Below are 8,073 nucleotides of genomic sequence, written 5' to 3'. Positions count from 1 at the left end.
TAGGGGAGCAGCCGCGGCTGGAGCTGGCGCCCAGGAGGGATGCCCTGGTCACAGGCAGCAGCTTAACTTGCTCAGCCACTTCGCTGGCCGCTGCGGAGAGCATTCTCGCCTTATCTTTCCTCCAAATCTCCAAGGCTATGACGTGATTGTGTCTTATGTTTAATGTGATAGGAAGGCTGTATTGCAGGATCTTTCACAATTGTGGCAAATAGTTCTACACGTTCACTCATTTGTGCATTTATTTATTATGACTGGAGTATTTAGATAGTAATTATTAACTTCAGTCAAGGACACATTTTAATTTCATTTTTAAGTAACCAGAAAATGGATGGTTTCATTCAACCAGCAAATTTTTACGCTATTTTACAGAAGAAAAACTGCGGGGCCACTGCTGTGATGTAGCAGTAAAGCTGCCTTCTGTTGTGCAAGCTCCCCATATGGGTGCCAGTTCAAGTCCCGGCTGCTCCACTTCTGATCCAGCTCCCTGCTAATGTGCCTCCGAAGGCAGTGGAGGATGGCTCAAGTGGTTGAAACCCTGCACCTACATGGGAGACCCAGATGAAGCTCCTGGCTCTTGACTTTGGCCTGTTTGGGGAGTAAACCAGTGGATGGAAGACCTCTATTTCTCTCTCTCTCTCTCTCTCTCTCTCTCTCTCTCTCTCGCTTCCCTCTCTCACTGTAACTCTTTCAAATAAATAAATCTTTAAAAAAAAAAAAACAACAAGCTGTAAAAACAGTGAATGTAACTTTTAAGTACTTAAGCAGTAATTCTTGATTTGTTTAGACTGAGGGATACAAATATGGGTTTATTATGCCAGGTTAGTTGACATTTTCAGCAGGCAAAGTTAGCCTGCAGTGAAATTTCTTGGATCCTTTATTAAGTTACTGCATAAAGCTAGGAAGCTTGTTCCATTTCCTGGAGTTTAAATAAAATGAGACTATAAGCATGGGGTTCTTATAACCTACCTGTGCTCCAGCAATGACTATGAAGTATTGTTGCTCAGGGTTATAATTGAATAGAGGAAAACAGTAAAATAAGTGTTGTATCCACTCGTTAGCTAAAACAAAATGTTAAAAAGCTATTGACAGTCACACATGAAATTTATTGAAAATGAGAAGCAAATGAGAGGCAAGGTAACTGATCGGGACCAGCCACCAATCAGGACCAACACTCCTTACCAGAGTGCGGCCCCCAACAGCGGGTTACATAGCTTTTTATAGTATTCTGTCCACTAGGGTTCACAGTTTCGAACTGGGCCCCTGGTATGCAGTGAACAATAAAGAGGAAAACCAGAATATGGTTGTAAGATAACAGTTAACAATAACAAACCTAGTAACAGATCCAAGATATGGTCGTAAGAAATGTGAGGGACACATTTCGGTCAACCTAGTTCCTAGGAATTTGGGCCCACATAGTTTCACAAGATACACCCTTAGACATTAGCAAGCAAAGCTAATATGTACTGAAGCAAGAGATCTGCAATTAGCTTTTAGCCACACTCACTGCATTTTAATTCTGATTTTACATAATGAATTAGCTTATTTTTCCTTTGCTATTTGCCTAAATTTGTTCTAAATCTAAAAGACTTTAATTTTAAAAAATCAGTTTTTTTCTGCTTCACTTAATTTTTTAAAGATTTATTTACTTATTTGAAAGTCAGAGTTACACACAGAGAGAAGGAGAGGCAGTGAAAGAGGGAGAGAGAGAGAGAGAGGTCTTCCATCTGCTGATTCACTCCCCAAATGGCTGCAGCAGCCAGAGCTGCACCGATTTGAAGCCAGGAGCCAGGAGCTTCTTCTGGGTCTCCCACGTGGGTGTGGAGGCCAAGGACTTGGGCCATCTTCTACTGCTTTCCCAGGCCATAGCAGAGAGCTGGATTGGAAGTAGAGCAGCAGGGTCTTGAACTGGCGTCCATATGGGATGCCAGCACTTCAGGTGGCGGCTTTACCCGGCCACAATGCTGGCCCCTCCGCTTCACTTTAAAAAAAAAATTATTTATTTTAGAGACAGAGAATGAGATAGTTGATTCATCCTGAAATGCCCAGAGTGGCAGCTGGGAACTCAATCCAGATCTCCTACATGAATGGCAGGCACATTGGCAGGAAGCTGGATTTGGAGGTGGAGCTTGAACTTGAACTCAGACACTACAATACGGGAAGCAGACACCCCAAGCAACATCTTAATTGCTGCTAAAATGCCTGCCCTTTTGTGTTCAGTTTTTGTGTGAGCTTCTGTTTCAGTTTGCCAGGGTATATACGTACACCTACCAGTGGAACTGCAGCCTCACATGGTAACTCCGAGTAACTTTTTGAGGAACTGCCAAACTGTTTTCCAAAGTGACTGCAACATTTTATAGTCCTGTTACAAAGTATTATGGTTTAAATTTCTCTGCTTTCTGATTAACATTTGTTGTTTTCCATCTTTTTCATTATAACCATCCGAGTGGATGTAGTCATATCTTGCTGGGGTTTTTATTTGCATTTCCCTAATGACTAAGGGCGTTGGACATTTTAAATGTGCTTATTCTTATTTTTTAAATGTTAATTTATATTTTAAAGGCATAGAGAGAGAGACAGAGATCTTCCATCTGCTGGTCCACTCCTCAAATGCCTGCTGAGCCAGGTAGAAGCCAGGGGCCTTGGAATTCAATCTTGGTCTCCCATGTGAATGGCAAGGACCCAATGACCCGATCATGTGTTTGTTATTGGTCCTTTGGAGAATGTTCAAATGCATGCCTGTTCTAAAATTGGGCTTTTAAAAAATATTTATTTATTTCAAGGGCAGAGAGACAGAGAATCAGAGAGACAGAGAGATCAATTTTCCTCTCTCCAAATGCCCACAGCAGCCTGGGTTGGGCTGAAGCCAGGAACTCCGTCTGGGTCTCCTACATGTGTGACAGGTACTCAAGTACTTGGGCAGTCATACTCTGCTTCTCAGGCACATTATCAGGAAGCTGGGTCAGAAGCCAGGGCTTAAACTAGTCACTCTAACATGGGGTGCAGTGTTGCGAGCAGTGGCTCAACCTTCTCTGCTACAGCATCTGCCCCATTCGTGTTTGTATTATTGTGTTCTGTATTTTTAAATGTATTTCGGATAATAGAGCTTTATCAGATACGTGATTTGCAAACATTGCTTCTAATCTGTGGACTGTCATTTTCTTGATAGTGTCCTTGAAGCACCAAGGATTTTGATTAGTATAAATCTATTTTTCTTTGGTTGCTTGTGATTTGGGTGCCATATATGAGTGCTGTTATCTAATTATGAGCATTTACACCTATGCTTTCTTAAAGTAGTTTGTAGGTCTGACTCTTAAATATGCATCTTTGATCCATTTTTAAGTCAGTTTTGTGTGTGGTGTGAGGTAAGGAGGGAGTGATCAGATTTCCTTCTTTCGCATGTTTGTCCAGTTTTCCCAGAACCACTTGTTGAAACTCTTCTTCCCCTCACTACATTGTCTTAGAACCCTTGCTGAAGATCTATTGGCCATAATGTATGGGTTTATTTCTGGGTTCTCAATTCTGTTTCATTGACCTTGTCTATCCTTATGCCACTATTGTATGGTCTTCTACTTCTATTTCTTCTTCCTTTTTTTTTTTTTTTAAAGGTTTTTTATTTAGTTGAAAGGAAGAGTTACTGGTGGGGGTAAAGGGGAGAGAGGTATTGAGATCTTCAACCTGCTGGTCCACTCCCCAAATGCTTGCTGGGATGCGCTGAAGCCAGGAGCCAGCAGTTTCTTTTAGGTCTCCCAGGTGCGTGCAAGGACCCAAGGAGTTGGGCCATCTGCTGCTGCTTTCCCAGGAGCATTTCAGGGAGCAGAATCCAAAGTGGAGCAGCCAGGACACGAATTAGTGCCCACGTGGGATTCTTTACCTGCTGTGCCACAGTGCTGGCCCCTATCATATGGTCTTAATAAGAATCTCCTATTTTATTTAATATTCATTTTCATTTTATTTGAAAGACAGCAAGATAGACAAAGATCTCCCATCTGCTGGTTCATTCACAGATGCCCTGCTGGGCCTGGCCGAAGCCAGGAGCCTGGGATTTAATGTGGATCTCCCATGTGGGTAGCAGGAACTCAAGTATTTGAGCCATCACCTACTTCTCTCCAGGGTGTGAACTTGTAGGAAGCTGAAATGGGAAGTGGAGCAGAGACTGGAATTCTGGCACTCTGATGATGGATGAGGGCATCCCAAACTGTGTCTCAGCTGTTGCACCAAACACCTGCCCCTGAATCTCATACTTTAAAAGACGTAGTTTAAGGTTTTGATTTTATATTTATAATCTAGAGTTACATATTTTCACTGTTTTGAATTCATTTAAGGAAAAATTAAGTTTTCTAGGATGAATGCCGTGAGAACTAACTTGAGAACTCTTTTGATCTTCTATACAAATCCAAATCAGAGTGTTGTGATTTAATGTATTTTTTATTTATTGATAAATGTACACAAATTAAAAATAAAATTAGGAATTTGAATTATTACAGAAAAATAGAGGTGTGGAAAGTGTGAGAGTACTTGAGTGAGTTCACAAAAATGAAATTAAAATTTTGTTTTTGTGGAAAAAAATTTTTGAAATACATGCTGTTTTTTTCATAATACAAATTTTCTATGACTTTTAAAAAATATTTATTTATTTGAAAGTCAGAGTTATACAGAGAGAGGAGAGGCAGAGAGAGAGAGAGAGAGACTGAGATTGTCTATCCATTGGTTCAGTCCCCAAATGGCTTCAACTGTCAGGGCTGGGCCAGGCCAAAGCCAGGAGCCAGGAGCTTCTTCCAGGTCTCCCACATGGATGCAGGACTTGGGCCATTTTCCGCTGCTTTCCCAGGCACATTAGCAGGGAGGTGGATCAGAAGTGGAGCAGCCGGGACTTGAACTGGTGCCCACATTGGATGCCGACTCTGCAAGTGGAGGGTTAACCTTCTACACCACAGCGCTGGCCCCTGTAGTCTCTTTAATTGCAGGTGTCAGCACTTTTCCTGTAAAGAGCCTAACTGTGAGTATGTTAGGCTGTGTGGGCAGCCTAACAGTGTCATAAGGTCACTGACACGTATCATTCTCTTTTCCTGCACCCTGTAGCAATATAAAAACCACTTATAGCTGGAGGGCTGTACAAAACAGTCCTGACTGATTTTGGCCTGTAGGTCTATTACTGATGGACTTTTACTGTATGGGTTCAAAAACTATATCAGGTATTTTGTATCATTTATACAAAAACAGAGTACCTGGTTAATTAACCAAAGGAATGTTGTGTGTTAATTTTTGTTCTGTCAGCGAAACAGGATTTTCGGGTAAAACACTGTGAGTCAGTTTTTTTTGTTTTTGGTTTGTTTGTTTTTTGTTTAGCTTCTGAATGAACTGGTCTGTTCAGCCAGAGCCAGAGACACTGTTTTGAATATCTGGCTGGTCGTGTTACAATTCACAGTTGTGTTTTATAGGAGCTGAATAATTACTAAATTTTGCTAAAATGTAGGGTACATGTGACGATGGTTGCTGAATCCAGACAATTCCTGGAGTAGGAAGAAATTTCTTTCAGTGGATTCATGTCACCTTGAACGAGGCTAGAGTTGTATGACACTTTGAGCTAATCTTCCATAGTCTGAACAAGGTCAGGATAATGTCAAGGATCCTCTAAGTTATCTGAACATACTGTGCTACTAAGGGCATGAGGAAATAATAACTCTTAGTCAGTTAGTGGTATAAATTGATACTTCCTCTTCAAAGGGTGATTTAGCAATATCTAATTAAAATAAAAAATGTACTTACCCCTTGACCCAGTTCTTCTACTTCTTGGCATTTATGCACTGAGTACAATTCATGTAGGCAAATATCTAATCATTGTAGCATTGTTCACAGATTCAAGATATTGGAAATAAAACTAAATACCCATCAATAGAATAGAGTTTAAAAGATCTTGGTAGTGCTCGCTTCAGCAGCACATATACTAAAATTGGAACAACACAGAGAAGATTAGCATGGCCCCTGCTTAAGGATGATATGCAAATTCGTGAAGTGTTCCAAATTTTTCTGAGAAAAAAAAAAGATCTTGATACACATATATATGAACAATGGAATCTTATGAACTCCTTTAAAAGAATGAAAATTTTTTGATAACTGCTTATATGAGACAATACCCAAGACATGGATCTGAATGTAAGTTATAATATAATACATAAAGTATGCTACTGTATTTTTTTAAAAAGGCATACATTTGTTGTGGCAATCACTGGAAGGATATTAATAGCATTAAACATTATCTATTTGACAATGTTATAAGAATTTTTCATAAGGTAACACATTTAATCCTCACAACAAATATATTATGGTAGGTGCTATTCTGACTTTACAGTGAAGAAACCAAGGCAAAAGAGAGACCAAGCGGCTTCCACAAAGGCACAAGAATCTGGTGCAATGACTGTTCAACTTGTGGGGTGGGATTGAAAGACTAAGGCTCAGAGGAGAGATTTATTTTCACTGTTCATCTTTGTTTGTTGTATTTATACATTACTTAAAATTTTATTTATGTTGTTATCTGCACTGTTAAAAAGATGGGCAAAAGACTACCCTGAACACACCATTCAGAAGATAGTCAATCATGCTAATTGTCAAGATATACCAATTAAATTTTTTTCGTAACTTCAGAAGGACTGGCAAGATCACCAGTGCCCACACTCAGGGGGAATGAGGAATGGACACTCTCAGACACCACTGCTTGAAGGAGAGAGTGGTTGAACTTTCTAGGAGAGAAGTCTGGTCACAGAGTGCATTAGTTTGCTAGGGTTGCTATTACACAGTACCACAAACTGGTGGCTTAAACAGAAATGTACGGATTCCCAGTGCTGGAGGCTAGTGAGATCAAGGTGACCGCAGGGCTGGTTCCTTTACAGGGCTGTGAGGGGGAACCTGTCCCCTCCCTCTCTGCTTGCTGGAAGTTTGCCAGCAGTCTGGCATTTCTTGGCATGTGGACACATACTGTTTTATGTCTCCAAATTTTCCTTTTATATTTTTCAAATTCTTATTTATTTGAGAGATGGAGAAGAGAGAGTGTGTGCCGAGAGAGTCCTTATCTACTGGGTCACTCCCAGGCCTGGTCCTCTTGGGCCAGGCTGAAGCCAGGAGCTGGAAACTCAACCCACATCTCCCACATAGGTGGCAGGGATCCAAGAACATGAGCCATCATCACCTGCTGCCTCCTAGGGTGCACATTAGCAGGAAGTGGGGGCAGAGCCCAGACCTGAACCGAGCCATCCCAACCAGCTGCTTGACTACTGGGCCAAATACCTGTCCTCAAATGCTCCCCCCTCCTTTTGTTTATTTTTATTTGAAAGTCAGAGAGAGAGAGAGACAGAGAGAGAGAGAGAGAGAGGTCTTCCATCTATGGTGGCAATGGCCAGGGCTGGATGAAGCCAGGAGCTTCATCCAGATCTCCCAGGTGGGTGCAGGGGCCCAAGGACTTGGACCATCTTCCACTGCTTTGCCAGGTGCACTAGCAGGGAGCTGAATGTGAAGTGGGGCAGCTGGGACTCAAACCAGTGTCCACATGGAATGCCAGAATTGCAGGCAGAGGCTTAATCTGTTAAGCCACAGCACTGGCCTCTCAAATTTCCCTTTTTATAGGTCATTTTGCATTAGAGTCTAACGCATAATGTACCTAAAGAAAAAGCTACCATCTCAACCATTTTTACGTGTCTGGTTCAGCAGCACTATACATTTACATGGTCATGCATCCGTCAGCCCCATCCACCTCCAGAGCTTGTTTCATCTTTTCAAAGGAGATTCTGAACCCCTTAAACAACTCCCCGTTCTCCTGGTCCCCCGTCCTTGGCAGCCACCATTCTACTTTCTGTCTCTATGGATTTGACTACTCTGGGTACCTCATCAGTGGAATCAGACAGTTCTCGCCTTTTTTTGTGGCAAGTTCATTTTACTTAGCACAGAGTCTCTGTGTCCCACTGTGTGTGAGAACATGCTTTATCTGCTTGTCTGTGTACACCGTGTTTTGTTTCTACATTCATCCCGTGATAGGCAGTTTGATTGTTTTCATGTTTTGGCTGAGACGGACATTTTAAAACA

General features: G+C 41.6%; 1 non-coding gene across 1 annotated transcript; it reads left to right on the top strand.

Annotated features, from left to right (window-relative positions):
• The first annotated feature begins 5,920 nt into the window (after positions 1 to 5,920).
• Positions 5,921 to 6,027, top strand: LOC127491412 (U6 spliceosomal RNA). Its single transcript, XR_007920073.1, has one exon. It is a non-coding gene; the product is annotated as a U6 spliceosomal RNA (small nuclear RNA).
• Positions 6,028 to 8,073: the final 2,046 nt, after the last annotated feature.

Source organism: Oryctolagus cuniculus, chromosome 18 (assembly GCF_051225735.1).
Source record: "Oryctolagus cuniculus isolate XC-2025 breed Fujian yellow rabbit chromosome 18, ASM5122573v1, whole genome shotgun sequence".
Lineage (NCBI taxonomy): Eukaryota > Metazoa > Chordata > Mammalia > Lagomorpha > Leporidae > Oryctolagus > Oryctolagus cuniculus.
Note: the sequence above shows the minus strand (reverse complement) of the source record. Positions and strands in the feature narration are given on the sequence as shown.